Source organism: Cyanistes caeruleus, chromosome 8 (assembly GCF_971803275.1).
Source record: "Cyanistes caeruleus chromosome 8, bCyaCae1.hap1.1, whole genome shotgun sequence".
Lineage (NCBI taxonomy): Eukaryota > Metazoa > Chordata > Aves > Passeriformes > Paridae > Cyanistes > Cyanistes caeruleus.
This window is the reverse complement of record NC_141708.1, coordinates 10,112,962-10,129,809: the sequence shown is the minus strand read 5'-3', so window position 1 is coordinate 10,129,809 and position 16,848 is coordinate 10,112,962. Positions and strand designations below refer to the sequence as shown.

The 16,848-nt window shown below is 38.1% G+C and overlaps 1 protein-coding gene across 12 annotated transcripts in view; it reads left to right on the top strand.

The window, feature by feature from the left end:
* ADD3 (adducin 3) overlaps positions 1 to 16,848 on the top strand; it is a 93,359-nt gene that overhangs the window by 30,824 nt on the left and 45,687 nt on the right. For 10 of the 12 annotated variants that reach the window (XM_086900351.1, XM_086900364.1, XM_086900357.1 and 7 more), the window contains one exon: positions 2,801 to 2,846. The gene's annotated coding sequence lies outside the window, so the exon portion shown is untranslated. Of the gene's footprint in view, positions 1 to 2,309; positions 2,545 to 2,800; positions 2,847 to 16,848 lie in introns of those variants that run through there. The other 2 variants (XM_086900360.1, XM_086900368.1) reach the window with 2 other exon arrangements.

Sequence of the window (16,848 nt, the reverse complement as noted above, 5' to 3'; positions counted from 1 at the left end):
AGTGGCTTTTGCACTTTAACTCTCAAGATAAATGATATTTCTGACACACAAATTATTTTGTCCTACAGCTGAAGCTCATATTTAGCATTTAATTTGTACTTGTATTTTCAATATCCTGTTAGGATTTGTGTAGTATGTCTGATTTCTGACATATGTGGTTATTCAGTTGTATTGCAAATTTTTTTGAAGCAGTTCATTTTCAGTATCTGTCTTACTGCTGTCATCTTTTGAGTTAAAATCCATCTCTCTTCCTAATTTATTCATACAAGAATGTATATTGTTATTTTCCCTGATCTGAGAGCTGACTCTCAGTTTGTTCTTTAATGCGTGACTGGTACTCCTTTCCAGATTTTCTTTTTCCCATTCTTGATATGATCTCCATCCTTTGTTACTGATTATATAATTTTATTTTGGGCATGGAGGCATTTAACTGATGAACAAGAAAATGAGCAGAGAATGTGACTTAAACAATTCAAAGTGCAGTGAAGACATTTCCTGGCCAGTGCCTGTGTCAAAGTTTCTTGCTCATACTCCAGGGGTGGATAGAGTGAGATGAAAGACCCCAGTGGATTAAGCAGAGGGAATTAAGTCATGGCACTAAATGGCAGAGAAGTTTCATAATCATCACATATTTTTGTTGTTATTTTAATAATGAGAATTTGAAGTGGGGAGGGATGAATAGCTTGTGAGAGTGCATTGAGTGCTAATAGGGAGAAAGGATGTGAAGGAGATTGAGACAAAGGACAGGAAAAAAAATTTGCTCAATAGCGTATTATGTTTGCAGTGTCACAGTTTCTGGCTTTCCCCCTCAGTGCCTCCTTCTACTGAGAGCTGTAGGAGCTCCAGCTTGTGCAGTGCCCAGAGGTGGGGACAGAAAGCTGCCACTGCTGTGCTGGGGCTACGCTGGCCCTCCTGGGAGGGAGCAGTGCTGTGCAGCTCTGGGGAGACTGAGGTGGTGTTGAACACAGTCAGATATGGGCACCTCTGTATTCTGCAAACCAGCGCTGTTAGATCTAAAGCTAGCAAAATTGGAGAGACTATTAAATTTTCCAGTCTGAGTGGTCTGTCAATGCCTTCTGGAAACAGTAGCTGCTAGCCTGGAGGAGTCTCTTCTTGCCTGTGACGGCTACACTTAACATATCAGGAGCTTGCGTAAAAATAGCATTTCCTTATCTCTAACAGTGTGAAGTAGATGAAAAATAAACTGTACTCATGCCAAGAATAAACAGTCACGTTAGAGTGTTTAAATTCCTGATGCTGTGGAGTACTCACGCTCTAGTATGACATTTTGATGCCAGTGCATTTCTTCTTCTTTCCCCAGTCGCTGCCATTGCTTTGTGTGCTCTGCCAGGGAGCAGTTGGCAGGACAGCAAAATGAGAAAATGTGTCCAAGCCAAATATAGAGCACCTAGGAAGAGAATTCTGTCCCCTAAATCTCCCCTGAATCTGTATTCCTCTCAGGTCTAAAAGGAGACTAAATAGTCTTGTGGTTGTTTACCTTTATTACACCTGTAATACACTGTATAAGCACATTGTTCATTCCTAAATACAAACTTGATGAGCAAGGCATTGATTTTATATAAGTTAATAATCAGGGAAAATGGAAAATTTGAGGTATAAAAAGAAGCAATAACATCTTATCTTTACTTCTCTTGGAAGTTTGTTTTTTGCTTCAGAGTATCTTGTGATGATGGTGTCTCCCAGTAATTTTGCATAAGTCTCACTTGCATTATTTTTGCACACATTGGTTTTTTTGGTTAAAAAAAAAAAAGTTCTTTACTCCTGAAATTCATAGAGCACATTGAATAATCCAGCTTTTGGTGATGATTGAAAATGGGATAACCAGGCTACTGAAGCATTGAAACTGGTAAAGTATTTGTGATGTGATGCTGAGAAAACCTGAGCAGTAGTGCTTGAGGGTACTACAGTGAAGTCATGAAAAAATAAAACGTGAAAACAGAATGGTTGAGTCTGTTAAAATCTGATGAGTTAAAATGGGGTAACAAGTTGATGACAAGTAGCAACCTTGCCTCATGGTAGGCTGATCTCAGTGTTTTCACAGTGCATAAAATGTCTAATTTGCAATGTATAGATCTTAGAAAATGTAGCATATGTTTTGTATGCGTGTATGAAATGAAGGAGTCTGGCCCCTGTCCCCCAGGGTGGAGTGGCTGAGAGAAAAAGGAAGGTGATGGAAATAATTTGTCAGGTTTGACTAAAGATAACTTATGGTCAAAGCCTGTGAAGACAAAAGATGATGGAAATAAACAATTACTATTTTATTTACTCATTTTAGTTTCATGTTAGGAGATGAATGCAAGAGGAACACCCATTACTGCTCCGTGGTGGGAAAGGGTCAGAGCAGGGCGGTTGTTTCCGTCGGAGCTTTGAGCACTAGCAGCCGTCAGGTTTTGAAGGGAGCTGTTGTGTTCCTGTCCTGTGTTCCTGTCCCAGCTCAGCGCCTGCTCTGGAGTTCAGCTTCCTCAGAGCTACGAGGGGAATCGTGGGTTGTGGCTGTTACGCTCTACTTTAAAAATGCAGCAGGTAGCCTAGATTTTCTGAGTTGTAACCTGGTCAGTGTTGAGATTTCTGACTAGGCACTCTTAAATAAGACTTCCCTTTGTGATTTTACTATATGAAAAATGCATTATATGATAACAAAATAAAATGTAATTCAATGAAAAATTCTGAGAAAGAGTTCAAGAAGCTACATGTTGTCTTGATGCTTTAAGTATACAGTACATTCCAGTAATGTTGAGAAGCCTACCAGGAATCAATCATGTCTTTTTTTGCTTTACAGGTCAACTGTATTACTAGAGAAGAGAAGAGCTGCAGTAAAACTCAAGGTACCTAAAACATTTTACTGAATTATTGTTGTGTTCTAGTGTAACAGTATTAAGGAGGAGGAGGGAACTAATCAGTGAACTGCTACTTTTAAAGTGGTTTTATTAAAAACCACAGACAAAAAACCCCATCACAAAAATCTCAATGTTGTACAAAATACTTTTGTGGGATGAAGTTTTACCTCAGCTTTGGTGTTTCTGCACTTGTACATTTATTTGTAAACTTGAACAAAGCTGCATAATACTTGCTCTATATATTTAATAGAACTGTATAGACGTAAGGGTATTGAGGTGTCCTGCAAGTTCCAGCCCCAGTGAGGTGGATATTCTCTCTTTGTACAGTGGGATACAGGCACCAGTTGATGATAAATATCATCAAAGACAAGTGCATGTGGTCTTTGTGAATGTGAATTGCAGCTTTGACATTCTTCAGGACAGTTAGCAGACTTTGCTAATAGCAGTTAAGTGCTCTGGGTTCAGTTCCTAAAGATGCAAAAGGAGTGCATGAAAATGGCAGAACCTGAGCAGCAGCCTGGATTCTACAAGCTGGAACTGGGGAGTCTTTTATACATTTTTCAGACACTTCTCTTAATGTCTTACAAGTATCTCTGGTATAGATAACATATGTTGTGTTGTGGTCTTTATTTTTATAATAATAGGCAGTAAACACTTTTAAAGTGGAATATTTTAGGGAATTGAGTACCTAATCTCTTATCTGAAGTATTTTTTGTCTACACTCTTTTCTCTAGCTCCCCAGGTCTTTATTAAAAAAAGACAATGTTATAACTTGCATTTTCATGTCTGTTATGTAACTAAAAAGACTATATTAAAATAATCCTGTTGCTAGCACTTGGATAGGGTTCTTTTGGGGGATTTTTCTTAGCTGGAGAAACTTTCTTTGCTGTAAGGTATTACCTGTGAGATGCTACACATACCTTGCAAATGGAACACTATGAGGCAGAACCAAGGAAGAAGTCAAAATATTATCACTTCATCAAAATGGAAAGACAATGGCTTTCAGTAATAACAGCTGATTTTATACTACTGTGCACTTCAAATTGAGAGGAACTGAGCTGCCTTCTTCCACTAAAAGTGCATCAACTTGTTACTTGTGAGAAATGATGTAGTGAACTCTGGTTCTTTCTGTCCTGCTGGTGCTAAGTTTGTAGTTTTTGTAGCTGTGTAGGTTGCTTGTGCCACACAGAGCAAAAGCAGTTTGCTGCAGATGAGAGTACAGTTTATATAGAATTAATTTATACTATTAATACAGCTTTTAGAGATGAGCTATATCAACTCTTTGTAACTGATGGGAAACTAATGGGTGTTTTCTGTTTGTTTAAAGAGTGTGAGAATTTAAAAGGAAGGGCAACACAACTTACAGTCCTGGTAAAAACAAAATGTGTTCAGTTCTTGACCTGCTGGTGGTAGTTATGCTTACATTGCAGGTGATATAAAACTACTCATGTCTGTTATTTGGACAGAATTGATCATACAGGAGAGCAAAACCTGTCTGCTGTTCAAGAGTAAAACCAACAGTGTTGTCACTGATGTGTTCATCTATAATGCCTTTCATTTCAAGAAACAGGATAATTTCTTGGTCCTTTCACTTAGGCTTTAATATTATTCAGATCACTGGTTCTGCCTTTAAACTGAGGTCTTCTGTGATGCTTATGGTATTTAAAATACAAGATGTTTTCCTGGGATCTGGGGAGACTGCTAGACATGGAGCCCCAGTGTGACTGCATTGCCTGCAATGTTGGACTGGCTTTTCCTTCAGGCTCCTGGTAAGATGAGAAGCTGGCAAAAAGCATAAAAAGGAATTAATGTGTAGCTGGAAAAAAGATACAAGGGACTCTCAGACATTTTATCTGGCGTCTCCAGTGCTGAAGAAGAGGTTTCTATCTCTTTGCTCATTTTAGACAAGGGATTTTACTCTTGACGTTTTTTTGCCCCTCACTGTGCAGAACCTGTCAAATCCTTTTCCTGACACTTTCTCCCACATCAGTCCTTGAGAAAGACTTCAAAAGAGATTTTTTCCCGATTGCAAAAGGAACCAGGCATGGCCTTTCTTATTCACCCTGCATTTGAAGCATTGATAAGTAACATGTGGCTGGCTCCAAACTGCTGACTTTCCCAGGCATCTAAGAAAACACTGTTAGGAGTATGGTTTTAAAAGAAACTACAGAATTGTTCTCCCTTCTTTGCAATTGCTCTTTTTTGTAATGTGTCCCAAGAGGTATGATTCTTTTCTGTCTGAAGCAGTGAGAATTCACTACTGTCTTTCTGATTAACATATATTGAAAAGAAATGTCAAATTTTTAAAAACTTTTCCATATGGGAAGGTTTTCTTTATTCATAATCTGTGTCATGCTCTTCAAGTTTAACTCTCTTTTTCTTTAATGCCTTTGGATCATCACTGTTTGGAAGTGCCCTAGCAGAAAGAAAAATATTATTTTTAGAACTTGAGACTGAGTAAGAAGAGCCTGGAATTGAAATCTACTGTCTTGCATAATTGTTTAAACCTGCCACAGAGTTTGGCAAAGGTACAGACTGAGAGGTCTTTTCCATAAAAGGTGGTTGGGGTTTCATCTTTAAAGACAGGGTATGCCTGAGGACAGCCCTGGTCCTTTTAATAAGAGTTAAGTTCACCTGAAAGGTGAGGCTGAAGGTGAAGAAGAATGTAACCTGAGGAGTTTTGAGCTTATTCAGTAACTCCAATCTGATTTATCTCATTATAATGATGGGAGAATATGGTAAAATAATGGCCTTTTTATTTCCTGCTCTAAGGAACAATCTAGAAGTAAATTGTACAAAAATACAGTAAGATGCAAGACTAACATAATTCTGTTTTCCAGTCTATCACCTGAATTGATTTTTCTTTTAAAAATAACAATAAAACCCCAAGCCCTCCCTGAAATACAGACAGTGTAGCTGTATTACCCATAACCATTTAACCTGGTAAAATAAAATTCAACATTCTCTTAGCTGTAGGGAAAGCTGCACTCTCTTCATGTTATCCCACATGGTTTGTGTGAGGAGGGATTAGATCTTGAGCTATTAAAACATTCAAAGGACTTTTTGGGGCTGTTTCTGAAAACATCTCACAGAACTCTAAGATTCAGCAAGTTTGCAAAGTTTATTTTTTTATATCTCTCTCTCTCACTGATATGAATCACATTTCTAAGCTGCAGGTAGCATTACTCATTTAGACTTTTAAAATCCCCTTACACATAGTACTGAGGGAGAGGTCAAAGTAGGGCAGAGCAGGACAGTTGCCAAAGTATTTTACATGTTACCAGTGTAGAGTTGACTAAACCTTTTGTCTGTGCCTTGCTGAAGTGTCAGCCTTTAGTGTCCCATTCCCATCACTTGCACACACTCTGCTTTCCAGGACGGCTGCTGCAGCTCTGCTGAAGGTCATGTTCCTAACTAGGCTGCTGTAGGGTTGATGGTTTTGAGCCCCTGGGCTTTCTAATCCCTGAGAGAGGCTAAATGTGTTTGTGGGACTATTTTAAGCATGCTTTTGAGTGCTTTCTTCCCACCCTGCCCAGTGAATCTTGAACATAGCCTCGCCATTCTCCAAACAGCCCTCGCCTTTCCAACTCATCAAGGAGGAATTGGGATGAGCATTGGCTCAAAATCCCTTTAGGTGTGATGCTTCCTAGGGCCAAGCAAGGGAAAGTCTTTAATATGTATTTACTCCTGGATGTGCAGTATTTCATGCAAACATCAAAATATTGTATTCTCTGTCTTCTGTCGGCTACCAGCCCTGATGGAACCATATTTAATCATCTGGAATCCTGGGGTCCTCCAGCTAAATATAAATTTATAGTCCCCTCTGAGCCCCATTGTGAGTGAATTTCCTGGTTTTGGTCAGTTTTTTAATTGATGCTGTTTAAATTGCCCAGATGTGGCTCTTCAAACATCAGTGACTGTAGATAATTCTGTCTGCATGGATGATAAAACAGAATATGTGACACAAGTGTATTTCTGCCTTAAATGCCTGTTTCCAGTAAATATTAATAAAAAGAAGTTGTCTTGCAGTCTGATAACAAAGACAAAATTAAACACGGATTTGGGCTTATGCACATTTCATATAATTATGTAATCTGGTGCCTTGTTCTCTTGTGAATCAATTTAAAGCTTTTTTTTCCTGGTATGAGAGGTTTCAGTGCATAGAAGTCTGAGTCTTTGATTTAATCTCACTAAATATTTGTAGTTGCAGACAGTAATATTCGTTTGTGCTGTATTTGCAATCTGTGTTTTTCTTGTTTAGACTGAACTGTAACCACATTAATTGTGAAGACGATTTGCATTTAAAGTCCTGCATTTGCTGGACTTCTCTTTCCTGTTGAGATGAAGAAACTCTCTGGAACTCAGTTCCTGTTTACTTGGCTGTCTCAACCTTGTCCTGTACGGACGTGACAATGGTGTTGTATCTCTTCCACTTCTCCAGCTTTCCCTGCTGGTTGTAGTGTTCTTGCTGAACTGAGCTGTTCACTGTGACCAGTTCATCAAACTGGAGCTCTGCCCAGATACTCATAACAAATGAAGTAAAATGTGGGATATACATTGTGCAAGTTAAAGTAATCAAAGAGAATTAAAAACTAAAAAAAAAAAAGACAAAAGGAGATACTGTTCAACATTTCTATAGTTGTTGTCTTTCTCCTGGAAAAACACTTGCTTTTTGTGTAGCTCCTGTTGCTTTTAGTACACATGTGAAAGAGCTGTAGGGTTGTTGGTAGTGTTTTTAATCATTATTTTAAAAACACAATAATTTTCAGCATAGATTGTTGTTACAAACCTCAGCACCAAGTGATGATTTTCTTGTCTCAAAAGAGCCAAACCTAAAGTTTCTCTGGCATAAGCAGACTAAATTTGAGTACTCGTACTGCTTCTGTCACTGCAGTGGAAAGCTGGAGTAGCTTAGAAGTTGAGGATAAGGAAGATTAATAAGAAAACAGGAAAACATCACCCTAGGATACTTCCAGGATTGCTGCTACTTCGATGATCCATAGCAGTGAGGAAGGCTTATCCAAATTCCTGCAACCTTTTAAATGCGAATAGGGTGCCTGAAGCGAAGATCCCTCTTTCTCCTCAGGCATGCTGCTAATCCCAGAGTTTGTACAGAATTTCTGTAGCTATTATTTCTCTGTGGATTTAGGAAAAAGACATTCAGTCTTTCCAAGACAGCACAGCTTTCAAAGACTTTATTTCAGTTATGTTAAAATACTGAATTGTTGGTGCTGCTTTTTTTTTCTTTTTGTCTTTTGGGGTTTTTTTCCCCATGAGTACCTGGAACATGCTGAAGAGTGTTGGATTTCTCTTTGCCGTTTCCCCTTTCCTATGTCACTTTCATGGAAACAGTTTGCTGTCAGCAGATAAGTTTCTGTATCTCATTCCCCGTCAAATTCCTCAGTCCATGTGATAAAGGGAGAGGGGAGGAGGAAGAGGACAGCATTCATGTGAAGTCTGTGATTGCAGCAGGGAGCAGAAGAGCTTGGTGGGCACCTCCAGAAGGAACTGTAGGGAGTGTACATTGCCAGGCATGGGAGACAAGCACTGGAGCTCTGGCATTCACCACACAAAAACCTTTCTCAGTTGACACAAGAAGGTTGTTAAACATTAGTAGTACAGATTGTTTTATCACATCCTGTTAATTATAAATTAATGAAGAACAGCTCTGCAAAGAGAAGCTGATGTAATTCTTCGGTTGCTAGTGACATGGTGATCAGATTTTTCAGCTCTTTCTGTATGATGATGGAATTAAAGCTGGAAATGCTATTCAAAATTGTAGACTGGTATATTTTAATGATCAGGCTTACAACTGCAGGAGAACTGATCTGCCTTTGGAAAAATTAAATATTTTTCCAAAAGGTAAACTCATTCTATTTTGCTAACATTTTAGCTATTAATGAAATGGCTTTGAATGTGTCTCTCTAATTTGTACTTATTTTTTTTTTAATTGCTCCATGCCTTAGGAGTAAATCTGTTTCTGATGACTTAAAATTGCTGAATCTTTGTAAAGCATAAAAAACCCAAATGTGGCTAGATGTGTATTAGCTCGCCATTGTGTCTTTACTGTGGATTGTTGGATTTTATCTCATCTGGCTTTATTCACCAGCTGAGTAGAGTGAATGAGGAATATGTGCTTTAAAACTGGCCTTTTTTTTCTAAAGTAGTTATAAACCTTGAAACTCTCCCACTCAATACCAATTTAGCTTCAGCAACGGCCTGTGGGTTTGTGATTTCCCCACCCCTTCACTTATTGAACTGTATTGAGAAATTACAACATCCTTAGCAAATGTTGATATTTAGAAATTCAGTTTTTTGTTTCCCCTCTGCTGAAGCTGGATTTGTATAACTTCTTAACAGTTCAGTTGTAGTAACATGAAAGTTTTCTGTCTGCTAATGACTGATGACTCTTCATAGAAAAGAGTCTGTTAAATGTGGAATTAAATTCAAGACTCGGTTTTGTTGTGTCAGGTTAAAACAAACTCAGTCAAGTTCTTTGCAGCTGATACTCCCTTAATTCTTCTCCTCCTGCAGAGCTTAGGCTGCTAAACGAGGCTTGCCAACACTCAAGTCTCTGCTGGTTATCAGCGTGGAGTGCTAGGAACTGTGATTTGTGTTGTGACATCTTAGGCTGAGGAGAGTCTTGGTTGAAGGGGAATAGGGTAAAAACAATCACTAACAAAGCATGAAGGTCTGATTTCTTTATGCTCCACGTTTAGGAGCAGTTTTGCAGTGGTTGACAGTTGCTGCTACTGCTCAGTCTCTACACCTTGATGTGGAGATACAGAGGGTTTCACATCAAGAATTTCGGTTTGAAGCTTATCTATACCAGTAATTGGAGTACCCTATTTCTCTTAATTTTAAATTCAATTTAATCACGTTTTTTGGACTAACAGTAGTGCAGATATACAAATCAGTGAGTGAGTTGCTGAATGAAATGTGTTTATTCTCCCTGGAAATGTACCATTTATACTTGGGATTAGCTATTAGTTTAAATTGAATTAATTCTTCTAATAAACTAAAGCAGTCAATCCCTCAAATATTACAATTAAGCAACAACAAAACATTCTGTTTTGAGTTCCTTAAACTAAAAAAAAAAGTTTTTACTAAAAAAAAAAAAAAAAAATGTAGTTTTCAAACACTGTGACACACAAGACTACCAATGGTGGTTATACTACGTTGAACAAATCACCTTGATGTTTGGAACAGCAACCTGCTGCCATGAAGGAAGGAAGCAATTGTGTTTCCAGAGCCTGTGGATACAAGTCTCAAGCTTGTTGAAGGCAGTGACATCAGAAAGCATCAGTGTTGCTTTCAGTATGTTTGTGTCTGGGGTAGCAAAGCCCTTCTTACCTGGCTCCCAATTATGTGTTTGTATGATTCAAGTTCAGTGGTCTGAGCTGGGGGACTGAGCAGTGCAATTTCCCTGCCAGCCTTTGCTAGTCATAAAAATGGGAATGCTTGTTATAAGGAAGTTAAAGCCTGCAGGTGGCTTTTTAAAGAATGAAATAGAAGTTGGGTAAAATCTATTGAAGACTTTGAACTTTTTGTTGTTGCTACTTTTCATTTTTAAGAAGCAAGGAGAGGTTTATAGCAGGGTTTAGGAATCTCTTAGCAACAAGGAACCATCTTTCAAAAGTTGAAGGTTTTGCTGTAGAAAATAGAAGGGAAAGAAAAAAAAACCCTCACAAATTAAATTTTAAAGTATAATAAGTCTGGCCAAAAGATATTCTGAGAAACAATTTGCTAAAGATACCAGAGCCAACAATAAATCATTTAAATTGAATCATTTCAAGTGCATCAGGAATGAACATCCTGCCAGACAGACTGGAGAGCTGATAGATGACTGGAGAAATATATGGTAAAGATAAGGCACAGAACAAAAGCCAAATGATTTTTATCCAAGTTGACTTTCCTGAGAGATTTTAGGGCAGAAACTTCACTTTGTAGGTCGTATTTTGAGAATTGGTCTCAAATTGAAATGTTGTTTAAAAAGAATTTTAGAACCTAGAAAAAAGAAGTGCAAATTGCCAGGACTAGTAAGTACCATTTGCCCAAGAGAGCTTATGGTAACCACCAGTGAAGACACTGATCTGGCAACTGTGATCTGTTGCTTAAAATGGCTGTGAGATCAGAGGCAAGAGGATAGACAAACACAATTTCAGTGTATTAAAAGCATTCCAGAAATAGTCAGGGTACCACAGACCTGCAGGTCCGTACAGGCAAGTTGGTATGTTTCATTATGAACAAAGACCACAAAATTAGTAAATGCGTGGGCAAATATGTGGGCAAAAACTGATCTCAGGATTTGAGGGAAGTACTTGTGCATTTTAGATAGATAGCCTTTAACCTTAGGGTGGGACATGCAGTTATTTAGGTCTCATTTTCCTCCTCTTCAGCTTGCAGAGTTGAACTTGCTGTTGGTGTCAAATGCAAAAAAAACCCCAAGCATTTGCTTGTAATCATATAACTTTTTGAAAAATATACTTAGCACCCAGGAACAGAATACTATACCACAATGTAACTTTGTGATTAATTAGTTGGATGTCAATAAATAACTGGACTATAGGAAACAGTGGACTGAAATTAATTGTATTGCCTCAAGAACACTAAATGGCACGTATGTAATAAGAATCTGTGACTGCTGATGTACTTTAATTAGATGTAAATGTTTAATTTTGGTCAAGTTCTGACCACAAGATGTAGGTGAAGCTTAGCTGTGGTAAGTGTGGCATAGTCAGTAAGTAGACTCCTATGAAATCTGCCAAGTCTGAATTTTCTCCTGTCTTTGTATACGATTGGCACACATCACACTGAACGTTTGTGACTCTTTTTCACATTGCTGATAACACACACTTCTTGGTAAGAAGATACAAAATAAATAAGGTAAAGTGTTATCTTGGCATCATACCAGGCTTTAGGAAAAAAATACTGTTTGGACTAAAAGCAGCTTCAAGCTTTTTCATGGTTACAGCCTCTTTAAGGTACTTAATGGTGGTGAAATAGCTTTAAAGTGAAACAGATTTACAAGACCAGCCAAAATGCCCTCTCCAGCATCTGTCAGCTTTATACCAGTTTTGTACCAAAGAATTACAAATTGACCACAGGTTGCCAGAAAGGTCAGGTTACTTCCATGGAAATACTTTCTTTGACCAAATCTCTCCCTTAGGCTTTGGGAATATACTCTGTAGATAAATTTATGCTATTCTCTTTCAAGCATGAAACATGAAGTTTGCACCATTGCTATTTCGCACATGTTATGTCATATGGAAGAAAGCATATGTTTGTAGGTGGGTAATGATAAGCTTGTATGATTTAGAAAAGTATTCAAAAATCCTCTCATTTTCACCATAACTTAGTGTTTTGTGTTTGTCATGAATCATGCCAATTCAACCCTGGCTCATCTAATTGTCATATAAGGAGAGGAGCTTAAATCAGCTTTTACAAAATACACTTTAATGCAGTTTGATGCATTTCTCTGCAATAAACTCTTTATTGCTGTGAATACAGCAAGGTGCTTGTAGTGGGCTGATGGATGCAAGGAGTTTGTTATTGCCTTTACTCCACTTTCAGCATGAACCATTAAAGGATTCCCTGGTATAACGGAGTGCTTTGTTTATTTACATGTCATGCTAACATTGAGATGTAGAGACTCTAGTACCACGCTGACGTCGAGAAGCGTGAGTTGGGCAGTGCATTTGCTAACTTTTTGGCTCATTTTTCTGTTTTGACAGCAACAGTAAAATACAGAAGACAGTCTTTGAGATGCACATTAGTTTCAAGCACTTACTGAGAATGGGAGAGAAAGCCTTGTCATTACTTTAAAAATCATTTATGGAACTTCTTAAACACTATTCCCTATTAAACTTGTGTGCTTTATACTAGTCTCCATGGATGAACATTTTTGTAATCAAATAAATTTGTATTTTGATTGCAAACCCAATAAAATATGTCTGCTACCTTTCCTATGTTCCTCCTTCCTTCACTTTTCCTCCTGTTGTATTCCCTACTTGTTGAGGTTTTATTCCTTTATATTTTTTAAGGAATTGGTCATATTTTTACTTAATGATTGTTACGTTGGCAGCTCCTGCACTTGGTATTCTGAAACCTTGTTTGTGCCTGGTGACAGTTTCTCACAGCATATTTTACTCTACACTCACTGTTGCCAGATCTTGGGATGTGCTTGGCATGGCAAGGTTCTCATTTTATACTGTGTTATATCTCACTGCTGGGAGTTAGTCTGTAATGTGTGTTGTTGACTTGGGCAATGTAAAAAAGACCTCTGAATGTGAGATGCACAGAAAAGTGTATTACCCATTGTGCACGTGAACTGCAAGAATTTAATGAATAGGCTCTTGTTTTTAAATCTGCCACTTGGATTTTTTCCCCCCCTGGGCTAATGAAATAGTTAAGTGATCTCTTCTTACATGTTTGCCTGTAGCTTGTCAGTGTTTTAGAGCAGCACGTGCCTTGCATAACTTGAGATCTCTGCAATATCAGTGCCTACTTGTGGATTGTGCGCCTCTGTTGGAACCACTGTAAGTCTGTGGCGCAGCCAATGAAGTCTAGATAATTACTCACTTCATGCCAAAGAGAGCTTAATTAGACAGTGAATTCAAATAGTATGTAATTACCTAAAGTTAGGCAGAAAGAATTGCACTCTAGGACCTAATGGTTTCACAAACACAAATTCTGAATGTGAAGATGTTAAATTTCAGTACTTAGTACATAATATAGATGGTAAATAAAAACTGTTACTTTAGGACCTAGGAATTTTTCTTTCAAACTGGGAACTTTTAGATGCTGAGCAACTTTATTCCTGATTCACATCTCAAAGAGAGAAGAACTTAAGTCATCCCAAGTGACTCACAAATTATTTAACCATGAAGTATGAACTTCTCTTGCAAGTTCAGATGGTGCTATTTATCCTTAACCATTATGTGATGTAAGCATTTCTAGGCACAATCAAACAACTTCCCTATTTCAGTAATTATTCCAGCAAATGTGATATGTGTTCATATTAAGCATAAATAAAACTATTTGCATGTATTACAGCTGGATATGAAAAGTAGGGACTTTCTAAACCCCTTTTGCATTCTTTTAGCATGAAATTCTTTGCTGTGTATTAAATCTGAGAGGTGTGCACAGCTAAACCTCACTGTTACTCACCTGTAAATCTGATTTGTGACATAAGTGGTATGTGGACTTGGAACCCTCTCTGCATCTGAATTTTAGCCTTAGTGACTAAAATTTATCTCCATCTTGAAGCATCATGCCTATATTTAAATGGTAATTCCTTAAGAGCAGAAGAATTGTGGTTTATTTCTGGGATAGATCTTTCTTGCTTTTAAGGAATACATAGATCTTGGATAGGTTTGCTTCACAAGAGAGAATTTTGCTCTTGAGAAGAAGTAGCAAACAGAAGAGACTAGTCAGTGAAGAGTTGTGTTTAGTTAGCCAGTTGGCATATGTGCATTTGCAAGATTCACTTGAATGATTTCTATTTGTAGTGCACAGCTGAGTTCTACTGATGCAGTAAAACTTACTGTTACCACTTTTAACATCCATCAGTATTTTCACAGCCTTCTATCAAAATATTGCTGAACACTGAACTGAGAAACAAATTTGAAATCAATAACTAACAGCCACTCTAGTTAGTATGGCTGAGGGGAGAGTAATTTTTAAACTACATAGTTTTTTAAGGCATCTGCAGCTCTATCACCATTCCCTACTTTATTGAGATATCTTTCATTTTGAGGTAGGTCTAAAAAAGCCTTTAATCCTTCTGGGATTTTTAAAGCCTTCTCCATGTTCTGCTGTTTAAAAATACCTTTGTCTTGTATTGTCCAGTATTTGGGATGAGTAGAATAGTAAGAAATACAATTACTTGTGTTGCTGAACTTCATGTGAAAAGAGCTAATGGTCTTAGGAAGGTGGCCTACATACCTTGGAGGTCTTGGCATTGCTCAGTGTGACGTGTGATGTGATTGACTTATCACCTCCAGAAACTTTCTAATACGTTTCTAATATGTGAGAAAGCCCGGTTTTGCTGTGGCAGACAATAAGCAACATAGGAAATTATCCCCCAATGGATTTGCCCAATGTTGAGTAGCTAAAAATGAAACTGTGGGAAGAATGATGAGTCCTGTTCTTGCTTTCCAGCAGCAGTGGAACTGTTCATGCAGCAATATAGTGAGATTACATGCAGTCTAAATTGTGCTATGCTTCTGATTTAAAAATGCACTGCTTCTGTTTACCCTTTATTGAGTCACTGGTTCCAAGAGAGAAAAAAGGGATGGTATTTTAAGCTGCTTGTACAAATTCATATCTTCCAGTCTACCACAGGATTTGGATTTACTTTCCTTGGGAAGCTGTAAATTACTGAAAGTCCTCTGCTTTTCTGTTTTCCAAATGATAACACTGCATGCTTGTATAATGGTTTTGGAGATTATACCAACCTTCAGAAGCATAGCTCTAAACTTTAGAGATCCTTTTTTGATAAGGTAATGTTTAAATATTTCATCAGTCTTGTTTGCTAGAAGGGTGTTTTTCTACCATTTTATTACCGTGTGGACATGATATCAGAGTCTTATTTCTGCAGAATGTTTTTCTTTCTGCACATTGGGGCACAAGTGTGTAGATTTAGTATTTTTAGCAGACTCCGTTTATTCAGCAAAATACACAAGCTGGTACTTCATTGCTTTTTTGTAAAGGGAATAGCCCTATGATAGTTACTTCTTACCATAGGTACTGGTCTTGAAAATGGTCAGGTGAAAATACTTAATTATTTCTGTTATTGTTTTGAATACCTGTGCAGTTTTTGAGAGGACTGAGTGCTCTATCCAATGAAAAGGTGACTTGCTGCTACTGAAAATCACCGGAGCTATTTTTTACTGGTGGTGTTGGAGCTGAAGGAAAAAATGCCAGTAATATATATTAGAAGTGTTTTTGGGTTAACAGAGGAAAAAAAATATCTTTTTTTTTGTTTTTGTGGGATTTTTTTTGTTTTTTGTGGTATGTTTTTGGGTTGTTTTTTTTAGTTTTTAAATATTAGAGGAAAAAGTGAGCTGTTCATGTAAACTGGCGAGTTTAGTGGGATAAAATTTCCGGGGCTCAACAAGGTGAGGTTTGTTTATGGTACCAATAGCATCTCCCTTTTATTTTACTCTATGCCTTTCCTGAAATCCCAAGGGTGGCTTGAGGAGATTTCATTCATAGGAAAGACTCCAAAGGACTGAATTCTGCCTTAAGTTCTGGGCCTTCAGGGCTGCAAGCAGTGGTGAGATTACTTACCAATAAGTAGTAATTTCTCTAGTAGTAAGTAGTTACACCAATAAGTCTTACTCTAGAATGGATGGAGCCAAGTCTCCATAGCAACTTTGTTGGGAAAGTGTGATTCCAAGTGAAAGTAACAGCATTTGTAAAGTGCCCCCAGATCTACCTATCTGTCGTCAGCCAATGTAAAAACATCTCGGCAAAGCTGACATAGATGTGCAGGTTTCTGAGCTCATCCCACCTTGTCTCTGCCAGAGATGGTTGTGTCCTGCATGCTGAGCCTGGCTTTGCTGGCTGCTCCCCATTCTCCCTCAGCCTCCCTTTCCCCTAGATAACTTTATCCTCATAACACAGATACTCAGCACTCCAGTCTGGATTTCATTTCTTCCCCTTCAGCTCTGTGTGATCTCGCACACATTCCTGATGCGTTACCAGCAGCCCACATCTCTGAAAGTGCCGTATCAGCTTTCAGTGGCCAAAGCTCCGAGGGGAAACAGCCCAGTTCCTCCATGCACAAACAGCTGGGCAGTTGTGGATGGAATTAATTGCTGATATGCACTGGGCTGTGTTTTTCTTCTCTTGTCATTTCCTTTGCAGCTGTGAAAGGCAAGGTTTTAAGGCTTTGAAAACAGTGCAGACCTTCTCAGTGGGAGTAATGTAAGAGTACTGAAATATGTGTAGGTCAGGATTTGCATACGAAGTAAAACCTCTCCTA